The sequence below is a fragment of the Phoca vitulina genome, unplaced genomic scaffold (genome assembly GCF_004348235.1).
Source record: "Phoca vitulina isolate PV1807 unplaced genomic scaffold, GSC_HSeal_1.0 scaffold5, whole genome shotgun sequence".
NCBI lineage: Eukaryota > Metazoa > Chordata > Mammalia > Carnivora > Phocidae > Phoca > Phoca vitulina.
In genome coordinates, this window is record NW_022589708.1 from 13,918,073 (window position 1) to 13,933,481 (window position 15,409).

At 37.7% G+C, this 15,409-nt stretch overlaps 1 protein-coding gene and 1 pseudogene across 4 annotated transcripts in view; one reads left to right on the forward strand and one right to left on the reverse strand.

The window, feature by feature from the left end:
• Window positions 1–15,409, reverse strand: part of HS6ST3 (heparan sulfate 6-O-sulfotransferase 3) — a 647,122-nt gene that overhangs the window by 76,461 nt on the left and 555,252 nt on the right. The gene's annotated exons all lie outside the window — the stretch shown is intronic.
• On the forward strand, window positions 6,213–6,302 carry LOC116631826 (annotated as a pseudogene).

Below are 15,409 nucleotides of genomic sequence, written 5' to 3' on the forward strand. Positions count from 1 at the left end.
TTGGGACGCCTGGGTGGCTCAGTCGGTTAAGCGTCTGCCTTCGGCTCAGGTCGTGATCCCAGGGTCCTGGGATCGAGTCCCACATCGGGCTCCCTGCTCCGCGGGGAGCCTGCTTCTCCCTCTGCCTCTGTCTCTCTCTCTCTGTCTCTCATGAATAAATAAATAAAATCTTTAAAAAAAAAAAAAAAAAGAAAGACACTGAAGTCCTAACTAAACGAAGAGATAGAACATGTTCAGAGATAGGAAGACTCACTATTATAAGATACAGTTCTCTCCAAATTTATCTAAAGATCCATACCCCATTCTTTTTTAAAGCAACTTACTTAGGTGATTCTAAATGTGCATTAAAAAGCAAAATGGCAACCCAGACTACTGAAAAAGATAAATAGTTGCAAAGACTTGCCCCACAAGACCAGTTGAAGGCAATAGCAATGAAAACACTGTAGGATAATTACAGAGATATATAAAACAAAACAAACTCCAATGAAACTGAATAGAGAGACCAGATAGATGATTTATGACACAGATAGCAACACAAATCTCTAAGAACAGAGATGCCTCTTTAAGAAGATGCTCTGGGACAATTGGTTGGTGACATGAGGAAAGAAATGAAATTTGCTTTTTTATTTTTTTAAGATTTTTATTATTTGAGAGAGAGAGAGAGAGCACAAGCGGGGTGAAGGGCAGAGGGATAAGCAGACTCTCCCCTGAGCAGGGGGCCCGACACGGGACTTGATCCTGAGACCAGGGGATCATGACCTGAGCTGAAGGCGGACGCTTAAACTACTGAGCCCCCCAGGCGCCCCAAGAAATGAAATTTGAACACTACTTCTCACCCCATTCACAAAAATCAATTCTACATGTTTTAAGTATAAAAAGTAAACCTTTTAAAGCTTTTAGTAGAAAATACAGGAAAGTATCTTTGTCCCACTGTGGGTGGGAAAGCATTTTTAAAAGGCACAAACAAATAAACAAAGGTATTAATAGAAAAATTTAATAACATTCCATTAAGAACTTGTATCATTAAGAGATATTCTAAAGATGGTGAAAGATAAGCTACAAAGGAGGAAAAGATATTTACAACATATATAATTGATAAGGTATCTGAAATATGTGCAGAAATCCTAAACGTCAATATGAAAAAGACAAATGATTCAGTAGAAAAATGAGCAAAAGATGTGAATAAACATCTCACATAGTGGAGAACATAAATGATTTAAAATGCTCAACTCAGCTATTAATCAGAGAAATGCAAAATAAGATCATAACTGGATCCCATTTTACACTCACTAGTTTGGCAAAATAAAGGAGCCTTACGCTATCAAGTTTTGGAGAGTATGTGGAACAATAGAAAAGTTCCCTACACTGGCCCGAGGAAGGGTTAATTGCTGTCAACCCATTGGAAAGCAATTTGCCATTACCCTGTACCCCAAACATGGGTGCACCCTGAGAATCTGCAAGTCCTTGTATACAATGGTACATGCACAAGCATGTTGTAAACAACAACTATTAGCAAAATGCTTCAAATAGCTCCAAAGTCCATCCAGAAAAAATACATACACAAATGAAGGTAACATGTGGATAAATCTTAGAAATGTTCATTAAAGCATCTCTAAAATGACTACATTGAGTATAATACCATTATATAAACTCAAAAGAAAAACAATACAGTATTTAGGAAAACATACATATTTTTAGAACTTTTAAAAACAAGAAATGATTTTAAAAAGTCAGAGAGTAGCTACATTTCAGGGTTATGTGGGAGCAGGAAGACCACTCAAGTAGCTTAACAGTACTGGTAATAATCTTGCCCTTAAATTTATTGGTCAGCTTATGATTGTTTTTAACTTATTTGCTTCAAAATTTTTCTATATGCAAGTTATGCAAATGATGCTATATTTCTGTAATTCAGAATAATTCTATATATAGATACACACCTTAGATTATGTGTGTATATTTGTTATATATATATATATAATATGTACTATATGTAGATGCATAGAACAAAGTCTTCTTAAAGAGGGAGGATACAGTATACAATATACATACAATATGTATCTCTAACCTGGAAATCAGCTTTTGTTCTTTTAAACACGATATTCAATAAAATCGTTGCATCACACCTGAAACTAACGATGTACTATTTGTTGGCTAACTGAATTTAAATTTTAAAAAATCGTTGCATTAGCTATGATTCCTTAGATGCCCTGTTCTGTCCCTTGCCTCTTCCAGCTTCTGGTGGCTGCATGTTTCCATTCTCTGTCTCTTCTCACTGGCCCTCTCGTCTGTGTTTTTAAATTCCCTCTGCCATTCTCATATAATGACAAAGCTGGATTCATAGCCCATAGTCTACAATGATGTCATCTCAAGATCTGTAATTCAATTATGGCTGCAAAGACCATTTTCCAAATAAAGTCCTACTCATAGGTTCCAAGTGGACATATTTTGGGAAGAGGGGCACCGTTCAAACCACAACAGCAGGTCACCTGTACCCATTTTATTTTAAAGATTATTTAAAAATCTGAGATAATGTTCACAACATATGATGAGGGACCAAACAGTTGTGTGATTCCCTTAATTCAAATATAGACAACATATACACAGATGTCTGGAAAGGGCATAGCGAGATTATGTTTCATTTTGTGTGTGAGAAAATAGCGGGTTTAATTTTACATTTTTCTGTGTTGTGTGAAGGTGTTTCAATGAGCCTCTAATTTTTTCTAAACACAAAAAAACTAAGCTCTTTTCTCTTTAACACGAAAATGCTATTGACATGTTTCTTTCTTATATTTTAAAATCTTCACCTACATTTCAACTCAGGTCGACAAAATTTTAAAGGACGCAGATGATACTTCATCGCACGCTATGCCATGGCTGGCCTCCCCTGTTAGGCAAAGTTTCCAGGCTTCCTTGAATGTCTTCCTGGTTAATTGTGTCCTCTCAACAGAAAGCAGAGGGGTCAGACTCAGATCTGAGTCCAAGGCCAGTGGAGCATTTCTTCTTTTAAAAATAGCTTCTTCTGGGCGCCTGGGTGGCTCAGTTGGTTAAGCGACTGCCTTCGGCTCAGGTCATGATCCTGGAGTCCTGGGATCGAGTCCCACGTCGGGCTCCCTGCTCAGCAGGGAGTCTGCTTCTCTCTCTGACCCTCCCCCCTCTCATGCTCTCTCTCTCTATCTCATTCTCTCTCTCAAATAAATAAATAAAATCTTTAAAAAAAAAAATAGCTGCTTCTTTGTTTTTATTTTTGCTTGGTCAAAGACATACAAAGAATTTTAAAAGCATTATCTCATTAATAATAACACTCCTGTTGATGTAATGATATGAATGAGTTATTGGGATGAAGTACGTGGCCATGCCTTTGTCTTCACTTCACGATTACAGACAGACAGACAAGGCTGTGGCTTGTCAAGGCCACCCAGTAAGGAAGTGGTGGTCTAGGACTGGACGCGATGTGAAGGCCACGGGCCCTAGGCCCCTGGAGGCTGCAGGAGTGAAAATGCAGCATGTCTCATAACTGCTGGTTTTCCTCGGGATTTGTGCGGAGTGAAGTAGAATTGTATAGCAGCAACTTTCAAAGGATAGTAATTTTAGTTGGGCCATGTAACTATCACTTTGTGACTTTTTTTTTTTTTTTTTTTTTACCAACTGCCAGCCTTGAAATGTGTGGTAACTGCTATAAGGTCTCTCTAATGGCACCAGGATAATTTAAATGTGTAAATGAAGGAATTGAGAACTTCTGATTATTTCAACTGTCTTCCTGTTAAAGTCATGGCATTTATTATAGGCAAAACACTTGTGGGAGATTTTGCAGTTACTAAAAATTTTTTACACAAAATAATATCTTCTTCGATTTCATTATAGAATAGTATACTGACTGCCGAGAATTTTAAGTTTGATTTATCCCCATGCCCGTGGATGAGGGTAATTGATAAATCAGTTTATCAGTTTATACTCTGGATTATGATATTTAGGAATATTATGAGTTAAATAATAAATGTAGCGATATAAAGCTAAAGAGAATGGAGAAGACGAAAGATAAAAGTAGAAAACTAAAAGACAAGAGAGCTAAGTAAACAAGTGTGAAATATACAGAATTTTGACTAATCTGATAAAAAGAGGGAAATACAAATAATAGAAACGTGGCATTACTATAGAAGCAAAGAGGGGCGCCTGGGTGGCTCAATCAGTTAAGCGTCTGCTTCAGCTCAGGTCATGATCCTGGGGTCCTGGGATCGAGCCCCACATTGGGCTCCCTGCTCAGCAGAGAGTCTGCTTCTCCCTCTCCCTCTGCCCTTCACCCCCATGCATGCTCTCTGTCTCTCTCTCTCTCAAATAAATAAATAAAAATCTTTAAAAAAAAAAAAAGAAAAATTATAAAAGAGGACTCTGCACAACCTTATGCAAGTACATTTTAAAATATACATGAAAGGGACAATTTTAAATAAAAATATAAATTACCAAAATTGAACAAAGATTTAAAATAGTTCAGTGGATGAATGATCATAGACAAATTTAATACTTAGGCAAACCTCTATACCTAATTTGAGACTACCAACCCAGATAATTTTACAAATGAATACCAAAAAACCCAAGGCAATGCAAAACAGCTATCTTACTTAAACTATTCCAGAGCTTAGAAAAGATGGAAAATTTCACATTCATTCTACAATGCTTATGTAATATTGACTCCAAAACTGGACAAGGAGAGCTCTCATGCACACACACATACACATATACATATGATCTAAAATTAATCTCACTTATGAATTAAGTGCAAGTATCCTAAATAAAATGCTAACAAAGTATCTAGCAGTGTATTGGCGAATTAGTTAACATACATATGCATTTATATGTGTATATATGTGTGTGTGTAATTATGTATCATTATATATATATGACAAGACTTATTAAACTGTATATATTATGCTTATTTTCATTTAACATGTGAAAAAATATCTTGACTTCTTATCATCTTCAACAATAGTATTTAATTAGTTGCATAGTATTCCACTGAAATCACCAATTTAAGGCAAAATAAAGAATTAATTTATTTGTATCGAACACAGAGCATATATGCAGTGGTATTAGGAAAAAACCAAACACTTGTCAATTACTCATTTTATGCTAGTTTGAATAAATCCCCAAGCAGCTGCAGAATCAACTACTAATTTTCTATCTCAGTAAGAGACTAAGATAGGGAGAGAAGGTGGGCAGTGGGAGGGAATTCCAAAGATCTGTGGAGCTAAAAGTATTTAAATGTCTGGGCTATTTATTTCCTAAACTAAGAGGTAATAGGAGAGGCAGGGAGGGGGAGAGGCCAGGAATTTGAGGGAGAGTACTGAATGCCAACACAGAAGAAGACAAAATGGCAAGAACTCACACTGTGACAGAACAGTTAGTGCCAATCAAACTCTACTGGTTGCTCCACAAAAGAGAAAAAGCATGATTATTATTCATTTCACAAACTTTAAAAAAAAATTTGGGTCCAGTTGACACACATGATATGTTGGTTTCAGGTGTACAACATAGTGATTCAACAAATTTATGCATTATGCTGTGCTCACCATAAGTGTGGCTGCCATCTGTCCCCATACATCGCTACCAAAATATCATTGACTATATGATATGTCTGTTGTCTGCTGTGTCTTTTAGTTCCTTGACTTGTTCATTCCATAACTGGAAGCCTGTATCTCCCACTCCCCTTCATCCATTTTGTCCAACCTCTCACCCCCATCCCTCTGGCAAATATCAGTTTGTCCTCTGTATTTATAGGTCTGATCCTGCCTTTTGTTTGTTCACTTTTTTTTTTTATATTCTACTTACAAGTGAAATCATATGGCATTTGTCTTTCTCAATCTGACATATTTCACTTAGCATAATACCCTCTAGGTCCATGCATGTTGTCACAAATGGCATGAGCTCATCTGTTTTTATGGCTGTGTAATATTCTGTTTCATACATATGTATGTATGTATGTATGTGTATATACACACCACATCTTCCTTATCCATCTGCCTCTTGATGGACACTTAGGTTGCTTCCATATTTGACTATTGTAAATACTGCTGCATAGGGGTGCATATATCTTTTTGAAATAGTGTTTTTTTTTCCTTTGGGTAAATACCCAATAGTGGAATGATTGGATCATATGGTATTCCTATTTTTAATATTTTGAGGAATCTCCATACTGTTTTCCACAGTGGCTGTACCAATTTATATTCCTACCACATATTCTAAAATCATAATTATACAGAGAAGATTAGCATGGCCCCTGCACATTTCGCAAACATTTTTAAGTTTCTACTATAAGGTAGGCTATAGGAAGGGCACAGTCACTTAATGAAGCTCAGAAATCGACACTGTAATGAATGAGACCAGGCAAAACATTTATGTAAAAGAAGGCACACAAAAGAGTATATAAGGACTGCATGTGAGACATTTGCAAACTAGATTAGCTCCAGGTAGCTAAATATAAGTACATGAGTTAGACTGATTAGTCCCACATAGGATTAGCCATAATTAATTAATTAGCTTGGATCAGAAGTTTTTCCTCTGTATCAATTGAATCACCTTTTCATAACACCCTGGGATCGCAGGGGTGCACAGCCCTGACCCAAGCCCACTCAAACAAGCGTTGGGGCCCCATTCCTCCATCCTTGGTGATGGGTCCAGGAGAAGATGCAAGATCCAACCAGGGTTACAGAAATCTTGTCCTGGAAGTTGTATGTGGGCTTTGTAAGACACAAGTTCTCTTTAAACTCTGCTAAACAAAGCAGTTGGAAACCTGGGGATGCCCATGGCCATCTTTCTTGCCATATGGAGAATACTTGTTCGCAACAGCAGAGGATGAAGTAAACATAAGAGTGAAAGAGACAAGCTACGATGAGGGATGGATCACGAAAAATGCCCTGCATCTTGTGTGAAGTGAGATACGCTTCAAGCCTTCCCATTTATATGAGATAATGACTTTGTTTTTTGCATTAGTCAAAATTTCCGACTCTTGTAATCAAATACCTCCTGAATATATCTTCCCAATATCTATCCTGTTCCTTAGAGACTTCCATATGTGAAGAATTCACACAACAGGCTAGCATCACTATTTTTTTATTATAGCATCTCCAGGGCCCTGAGTCTCAATCTACTTCAAACACTCTTGGATCCTTGTTGTTACCCAGAACTGTGCACCTATAAAATGCTATCCTTAATAACCCAAGTGCTCTTAATTGCAGAGATACACATATTTATTAGTGGCTAGATTATGAAAAATCAACAGTGAAAGATTGCATAATATAATTAGGAGTTATAAAAGTTTAAAAAGAATTTTTTTTAAAGATTTTATTTATTTATTTGACAGAGAGACACAGCAAGAGAGGGAACACAAGCAAGGGGAGTGGGAGAGGGAGAAGCAGGCCTCCCGCTGAGCAGGGAGCCCGATGCGGGGCTCGATCCCAGGATCCTGGGATCATGACCTGAGCTGAAGGCAGACGCCCAACGCCTGAGCCACCCAGGCGCCCCAAAAGTTTAAAATTTTTTTTTCTTATTTGGGATAGTAATATTGAAAAAAGCTCAAGTGTTCAATATAATTTCTAGCTAAACATATGGCATGTAAAATAATAGATCTTGTTAATGATTTTCATTGCCCCTATTTTAAAACACATGGTATTCTTATATATTGATCAGTCTTTAACCAAAATAGACAAAAAGGGAAAACCATATCATTCCAATCCTGCCGAAAGCTAAATATAATTGATCTTTTTTTCTTCACATTTCTTTTAGCCTTATGCTTCATGTTTAGGAAGCATATAGAATTAATTGAATGGGATGAGCTACCGAAATGTTCTGAGATAGCACTGGGATAATAGAGAGGTAAGAGCTGGGCCACTGTTAATCATAACAACATCCCACTTAAAAGCTGGAATGTATCAGCAATCTGCTGTTGCCATATTGATTTCACTTAGCCCTTCTGGATGGAATACGAGGGAGATTTTCCAATGTAGAATCAAAACAGATGGTAGGGAGGTTGGGGAAAAAATAGTCTTTCAGTATAATGGAAGTCACAGCAAAGCTTTCTGAAAAATATTATTATAATTCCTTGACAAACAACTGACATAAAGCCAAAAACATCTATTGGTACCATGGCAAGAATCAGTGGCATGAGAACCTTACAGTCTTCAGTGATGTTCACTGGCTGTTTGCTTTTTATCAATGAAATTAGACCTTGCAGGACCGGAAGTCTGACTCTCTTATAGGTGAGTCCCTCACTTTATAAATCAAATGATAGAACACCATTAATTAGATTAGAGTTTCAGGGGAAATCTTAACCTGGAAATGGAAAATCTTCAAAATAACATTAATTATAGAGCAAGTGTTTAAATGTTATATTTTTATAAAAAATTACCATTCATATTCATGAACCAAACATTTACAGCGATGCCTCATGATTTCACATGAGATTAATACAGAAGCCAAAATCTTGTTATTCTTGATATTCAAAAAAGATAGAAGCCCAATATCACAGAGGAAGCACTTATGGTTTTCTTTATTCTACCTAAAGCATTGGAAGTAACCAGCTTAAACTCGTTAGTCGAATATAGTTACTCCATTCTACTTTCCTTGTGTATCTATATCCTTCCTTTACTATCCTTTCTTTGATCTTTAGAATTTGAGAGGAACTAAGGTAATTGCTATTCTATGTACTTGCAAAAAGCAATAGCCTGGTGGAAAAAAAATAGAATTTTTAGTTCAAGGGTTTTAATCCGATTCTATCACACATTAAGTCTTTGACCTTAGGCAGGTTACTTAACCTTTTAAACCTTCAATTCCTCATTGCAAAATTGGAATTATATCAAATAATGTTAAAGGTTATTAAGAAGATTAGATACGTAATTATATAAAAGTGCCTGGATTAGTCCCTTTACTTTCCCTTAGTCTTGGCAAGAAAATACATTCTCTCTTTAAAGTGGGAGCGGGTCTGGATAATTGTCAAGTGAAGTTTTTTGCATCTTCGAAGAGTCAAATGCATTTCTTGCGTCTAGTCCTAAGTCTGGGGGACTGACTCCCTACTGATGCCTGCTTTGTTTTTTCATGAGAGCTGATTATTGAGGCCAGTGGGGAAGGGCAGTTCACCCAGAAATTGCTGCTACGACTCATTGCTTGGGCTTGTCTTTCTGCAGCAACAGAAAAGCGGGCAGATGAAAGCAAGGCAGCAGGAACAGGGCCAAACGAGTAGAAGCAGAGTCCCAGAGGGAATGTGCTTCTGCATCATGGCCAGCAGCCAGATGGCTACGGGAACATGACTGGAGTCAAAGTAGGACGTTTCAGGGGCGATGTCAAACCACCTCTAGAGAGGGGCGAGCCAGAGACCTCACACATGTAATGCACTAAAATGAGTTCTGAGATACTGAATAAATATTAAGTGTAATTGGCCCATCCTGGAAATTCTTTGCCCTCAGCAAAGAGAAAGTCTTGCCTTCTTCCTGCATGCCAAAGCCAGCTCACTCAGGAAACTGTGACCCCGTTAAGGTTACTTTCATGAGTTTTGGTGTGCTGCCAAAGCATAAATGTCCCCCCGCTCTACTCTGACACATAGCTCACAAAGAGATTTGGTTCATCTCTTTTAAATGGACATGGAGTCATGTGTGTTTATTCAAATGAGAAGTCATCACTTTTACACCTTGGTAGGGCACTGCCTTAAATCCTAGCATGTTTTGTCACTCCCATTGTTTTGCACTTTATTTGTTTACTTTATGCCTTTTGGTCTCCTCTTACTTCCTCTTCTAGAGGTTGGTATATAGGTTCAGTTAAGTTCGCTGATGCTATCGTGTTTGAACTGGAAGGTACATTAGAATCTATTTATTTAAATTTCCTCATTTTCATAAAGGCCAAGAGACTGGGTGATCTGTAGTGGTCACATTACTAGTGGTAGAGATAGGAGGAGAACTCAGATGTTTTGAGTTGTCTTTTGTACTACAAGGCAACATATCTTCTCTTGGATATGAATCACAGAATTTTCTGGGCACTTAGTAGGCCTTCAACAATAAATGTTGAGTTAGTAGTTGTTCAACGAGTAATTTCCACTTAAGACATTTGATCTATAAAAAAATAGAATCCTCTGTGAAGTTGACGTCAAGTAGAAAGCAATCTGATTTATATGTCACCACTTTCTCCCTGCTTCTTTGGATTTGGGAATTGTGAAACATTGCACAAGTGAGTAGAAAAAGCTTAGATAACATGTGCTGGCAAACACAGGCAACAGATTTGGTTTTGATGGACAAATATGGTCACATTTTCCCCTTTCCTCTTGGCTACCTTGCCATCTCAGAAACTTCTGCCCTCTGGACTACAGTGCATTTGCTTATGTGAAGCTGGTATTAAAAATCTGGTTCATCAAAAGAGGAAAAAAGATGATTGTCACAAGGGGAAGGCTTCTCAGAACTGAAGACAAGCTGCTCCTTTCCAACTGAAAATGTCAAACACTTATTCATACGGTTCTTACCAGACTTGATTTATATGAGCAACTGCCAATCCTTAACCTCCCCCTCATGCAAGTGCAGTTGGGGAGCCTGCTCTTTCAGCCATTAAAATCACGTTAGTTTTGTTTGATATCCTGAATAGAAAATCATTTCTTCCCTCCATGGGGGAGTTATTGATTTACCCTGTCATTCGCTTTAAAATCTTCTAGTTTCTAAATATGTTTGTTGTTTACCTGTAGTGTTGTAAAAAATATGAATATTTTCCTTCGGGTTTTCTAGGAGTTTGGCTTAAAAAAGTAAACATTGTTTATGATCTGACTGATAATCTGGATTCATATTTTCCAAGCCCAGTGAAAATTACAGTCTTTACAGAAAGAGGGGGAAAAAATCAAAATAAGATAAAATTTCATTTGTACCATGTTTCCGGGCAATAATGTGGCTTATATACTGAAACCTATGCATTTTCTTAAGGACTCAAATATTTTAAATTCTTTTACTTTTGCATTTCCTAGATGATATATGACTTTTACAGAAATATTCTTTAAATGGGCATTCCCAGAACATGGGAGAATTACCAGGAAAAATGACATATACATGGTTGGGGAAGATGAAAAAAGGTTTTCAGTGAAAATGAAAAAAAAAAAAAAAGAAGAAAAAGAAAAAAGAACAGGCTTGATCCTACAGAATGAGTCACTTATTTCAGAAAGAGAAGAGGGAATCAGAAAGCATGATTTATAGTGCCATGGTCCAATAAATCATAGGCAGGAAAGAGTTGTAAGGTACAAAACGCTTCCTGTGATATGCCTCTTCAAGCACCAGATTGATAAATCTTCAAAAATTAGTCCCTACCCCCAAATGTATATTACAACAGAGAGCGGTCTTGAAATGTCCTGATTCACAAACACCTTCATTGTCAAACTAACAAAGGAAAGACCACAAGCTGTGTTTTGGGTTTATTTCATACAGTACAAGGACTAAGAGCCCCAGAAAAACTATAAAGAAACATGCCCCCATTTCCCCACTTCAAAAAGAATAGAAAGATCAGTTATTCGCTAAGCAGGATTTCCACCGTCATTACGGGATTTTACTCACAGTATGGAGCACTCCCACAAGAGAAGAATAGAGGATGTTTAATGGCCGTGTTCTCCAGGGAAAGTTGGGTCACCTCAGAAGCTTTCCCTCCCAATACACACGTTCAGTGCCAAGACTGCCGAAGAGGCAGGGGCAAGTCAATACGGGGATAGTCCAAGCGACCGTTCAATATCCTCAATAGTTTTAAAGCATGAATTTTGAACCTCTTAACTTTTTTTTTTGCACTCACTTTTTCCACATTAAATGACTTTCTTTTGAGACACTCTGGATGAATAACTCAGAAAAAACAATGACTTGAGACAGCATAATTTAACCACTGGTTTGACTGGAAGGAGACCCACCATGTCCCCCAGGATTAGTAAAATCAGACCTGATCATCCAAGGTTGGCAGTGAAGCATGGAAAGATTGGACGTCCCTTTGGAGCTCTCATACACATGACTGTAGCCATATGTGGAAAGGTATTACCACTTAAAAAAATAATAAAAAAAAAAACCAGCCACATTTCTCTATAAAGCTTGGAGGATACCACAAATGTTAGAGGGAGCCTCCATAATTTCCTGCAAAGAGTCTCTCTCCACCCCAGTGTTGGCAGTCTGAACTGGACTGCACTGGGCAAGTTGCCAGTCCTTAGCCTCCCATCAGTTAACGTCTGCGGCACTTAGCTCACAGCCTCGCAACGACTCAAGTTCATGAGCAATAGCGAAAGAGGGTGCAATTTCCTATGGAAAACATGTTTCATATAGAATGTGTCTTCATCTATAGCATTTTAATAAGAAAATGAAATTAAGATCTCTAATCATAGGAATATAACTCTTATGAAAGTAAACTCAGAAATTGGCATTTTCTAGGGGGAAAATGAGCTCAGAATTTAAAACAAACCTGAATATTCAGCTGAACTATCATGCACCTGAAACCATGGTATTTCATTATGTGTTCTTGTTCCTTTAAAATGTGCAGGAGCTAGGGGCGCCTGGGTGGCTCAGTTGGTTAAGCGACTGCCTTCAGCTCAGGTCGTGATCCTGGAGTCCCGGGATCGAGTCCCACATCGGGCTCCCTGCTCAGCAGGGGGTCTGCTTCTCCCTCTGACCCTCTTCCCTCTCGTGCTCTGTCTCTCATTCTCTCTCAAATAAATAAATAAAAAATCTTTAAAAAAAAAAAAAAATAAAATAAAATAAAATGTGCAGGAGCTAGAAATCTTACAGCTACAGGGAACAGAATAATATGACTGCAGTGGCCTCAAGTACATTTATCATTAACATTTGCCTGGTATATCTTTTTTCCTCTTTTCACTTTCAATCTTTCCCTGTCCTTATGTTTTAGCTCTGTCATTTTATGTGTGTTGCTTGTAAAGAGAACAGAGCTGAATTTTGGTTTTCTTTTATTCAAACTAATATCTCCGTACTTTATACTAGAGTGTTTGGCCCTCTTATGTCTTTTGAGATTATTAATAGATTTGGAATTATTTCTAATCATTTTATTTTGTTGTTCCTATTTTTTCTGATTTTACCTCTTTTTACTTTTTGTCTCCTTTTTGGCCACATTTTTTAATTCAAATTTTTAAATTCCACTCCCCCTCCCCCTGCTGCTGGTTAGGACGTGACGCGATCTATTTCTAGTCTCTAGTAGCCATATCTAGTAACTAGGATCTGCTGAGACTAAGTGAAGCACTTTGTATTTTTTAACAGCATGTGCTGGTATAGCTTCAAAGGTGGCGAGGCCCAATCTTGCCTAAAGAGATGTGGCATGTTTTGCTAACCTTGCGAAACCGAAGAACCACATAGAAGGCAGAGGAGCATAGGAAAAAAGCAAGTATACCCGTTCTGCTCCCATACCTGGTCTGCGCTGAATTCGTTCATTCAGCCAGCCATGTACTCAAGTGTATTCTTTGCTGAGTGCCTCTATATTGCTTGATGAATAAAACCGAATTCTTTCTATGCAAGGGGTTTGTTTCCACTAACTACCCTGTGCATTTCAAAGAAACAAAGACATGGTCTTCTATCTGTTTTCACCCCCTCGCTCAGTAGTTCTCAAACCTAAGTGAGCCACAGAATCGTGGGGAAGTTGACGGTCATGGGGGAAGCCTGGAGATTTGCATTGTCAACGAGCAGCACTCTTTCAGATGAAGATGAAGCATGACCACACTTGCCTGGTCTGTCCTGTGAATTCTGGACGTAGTGGTGATCCATAAATGTTTGCCACAGTGAGGTAGATAGCTGCTCTAGAATGGGGGGAGGGGGCAGGTAGGGGTCTCCATTTCCATAGACCAGTAGTTCCAATGTTAGTGGACAAGGCCTTCCAAGTGTGGTTTGCAGAATAAAAATTAATCCAAAGTAGTAATACATTTTATCTTTCTATCAGTCTGACTCATTTAATTCTATAAAGTTGTACCAAGAACCTGACTCTTTCAAAATCATCTCTGGCTGCAAATCTCTCAAAATAGATTATGCCAGGTAGGATGGGAAGGGAATCTGGAATTGTGAAAATGTTGCTCAGTGGCAAGAAAAAAAAAGTACATTAAGAGAATTTCAAAACTTTAATAATGCCACATAATGTCAAATGGCAGCCAATTATACACTTTTCTAAAAGAAGGCACATTTCTGGTGGGCAGTAAATTGTTTTCCAGACAGAAAACTGCTTTTAAAAATAATAAAGAATGGATTGTTTCTCCTTCTGGGTTTATATTTCAGTCGAAGGGGAAAATGCTTAATGCTAACAAAGTGCCTTTGCTTAGCAACATCATAACTGCTACTTCTAACTTCCCACAATAGCATGCTAGTTAGTATCTGGCACTTGTTTAATCAAGTATTGTTTCTGTCTCCGTCTTGTTGCCAGACACACTGAGTCATCCCTTTGTGAGCAACGAGTTGTCTGCTGTCCTAAGACTGGCCTCTGTCTCCCCTTGGAGGAAAAGATAGAATCTTGTTGCAGCTCAGAGCTAATCTGACTCTGATCTCAAGAGCCCTGTCTCTCTGGGCACTACTTTTCTGCAAGTTCTCTTAAAAAGAAAACCTATCAGTGGAAAACACTAATTCAAAGAGATATATGCACCCTTGTGTTTATTGCAGCTTTACTCATCATAGCCAAATTATGGAAGCAGCCCAAGTGTCCATCTACAGATGAATGGATAAAGAAGTGGTATATACAATAAAATATTATTCAGCCATAAAAAAGAATGAAATCTTGCCATCTGTAACAATATGGATGGAGCTAGAGAGTATAATGCTAAGCAGAATAAGTCAGTTAGAGAAAGACAAATACCATATGATTTCACTCATATGTGGAATGTAAGAAACAAAACAAATGAACAAAGAGACAAACCAAAAAGAGACTCTAAGTATGGAGAACAGTTACCAGAGGGGAGGTGATTGGGGGGATGGGTGAAATAGGAGAAGCGGATTAAGAGTACATTTGTCATGATGAGCACTGAGTAATGCACAGAATTGCTGAATCACTATATATTGTACACTTGAAACTAATATAACACTGTATGTTAACTATACTGGAATCAAAATAAAGAAAAACTTAATAAAAAAATAAATAAAAAGCACTCCTTCCCCACCCCCCCAAATGAGTTAATGGAATGAGAAAGAATGATCTAATGATGGAGAATATCACCAACACTCCTCCTTACTGACTTACATTAAATTACCATATGATTAACAGAGACATGTCCAGAGCAAAGAGTGTTGGGTGACCTCGAATGGGTATGGGCTATTTCACATTCTCGGTTCAAAATCTGTTACTGTGCCCCAACTCCCAGCTGAGACAAAGCCTTTACCTAATATTTTTTTCATTGTTTGTAAATGATCTATTTTATTGTTTTAAATATATAAATAGCATAAAA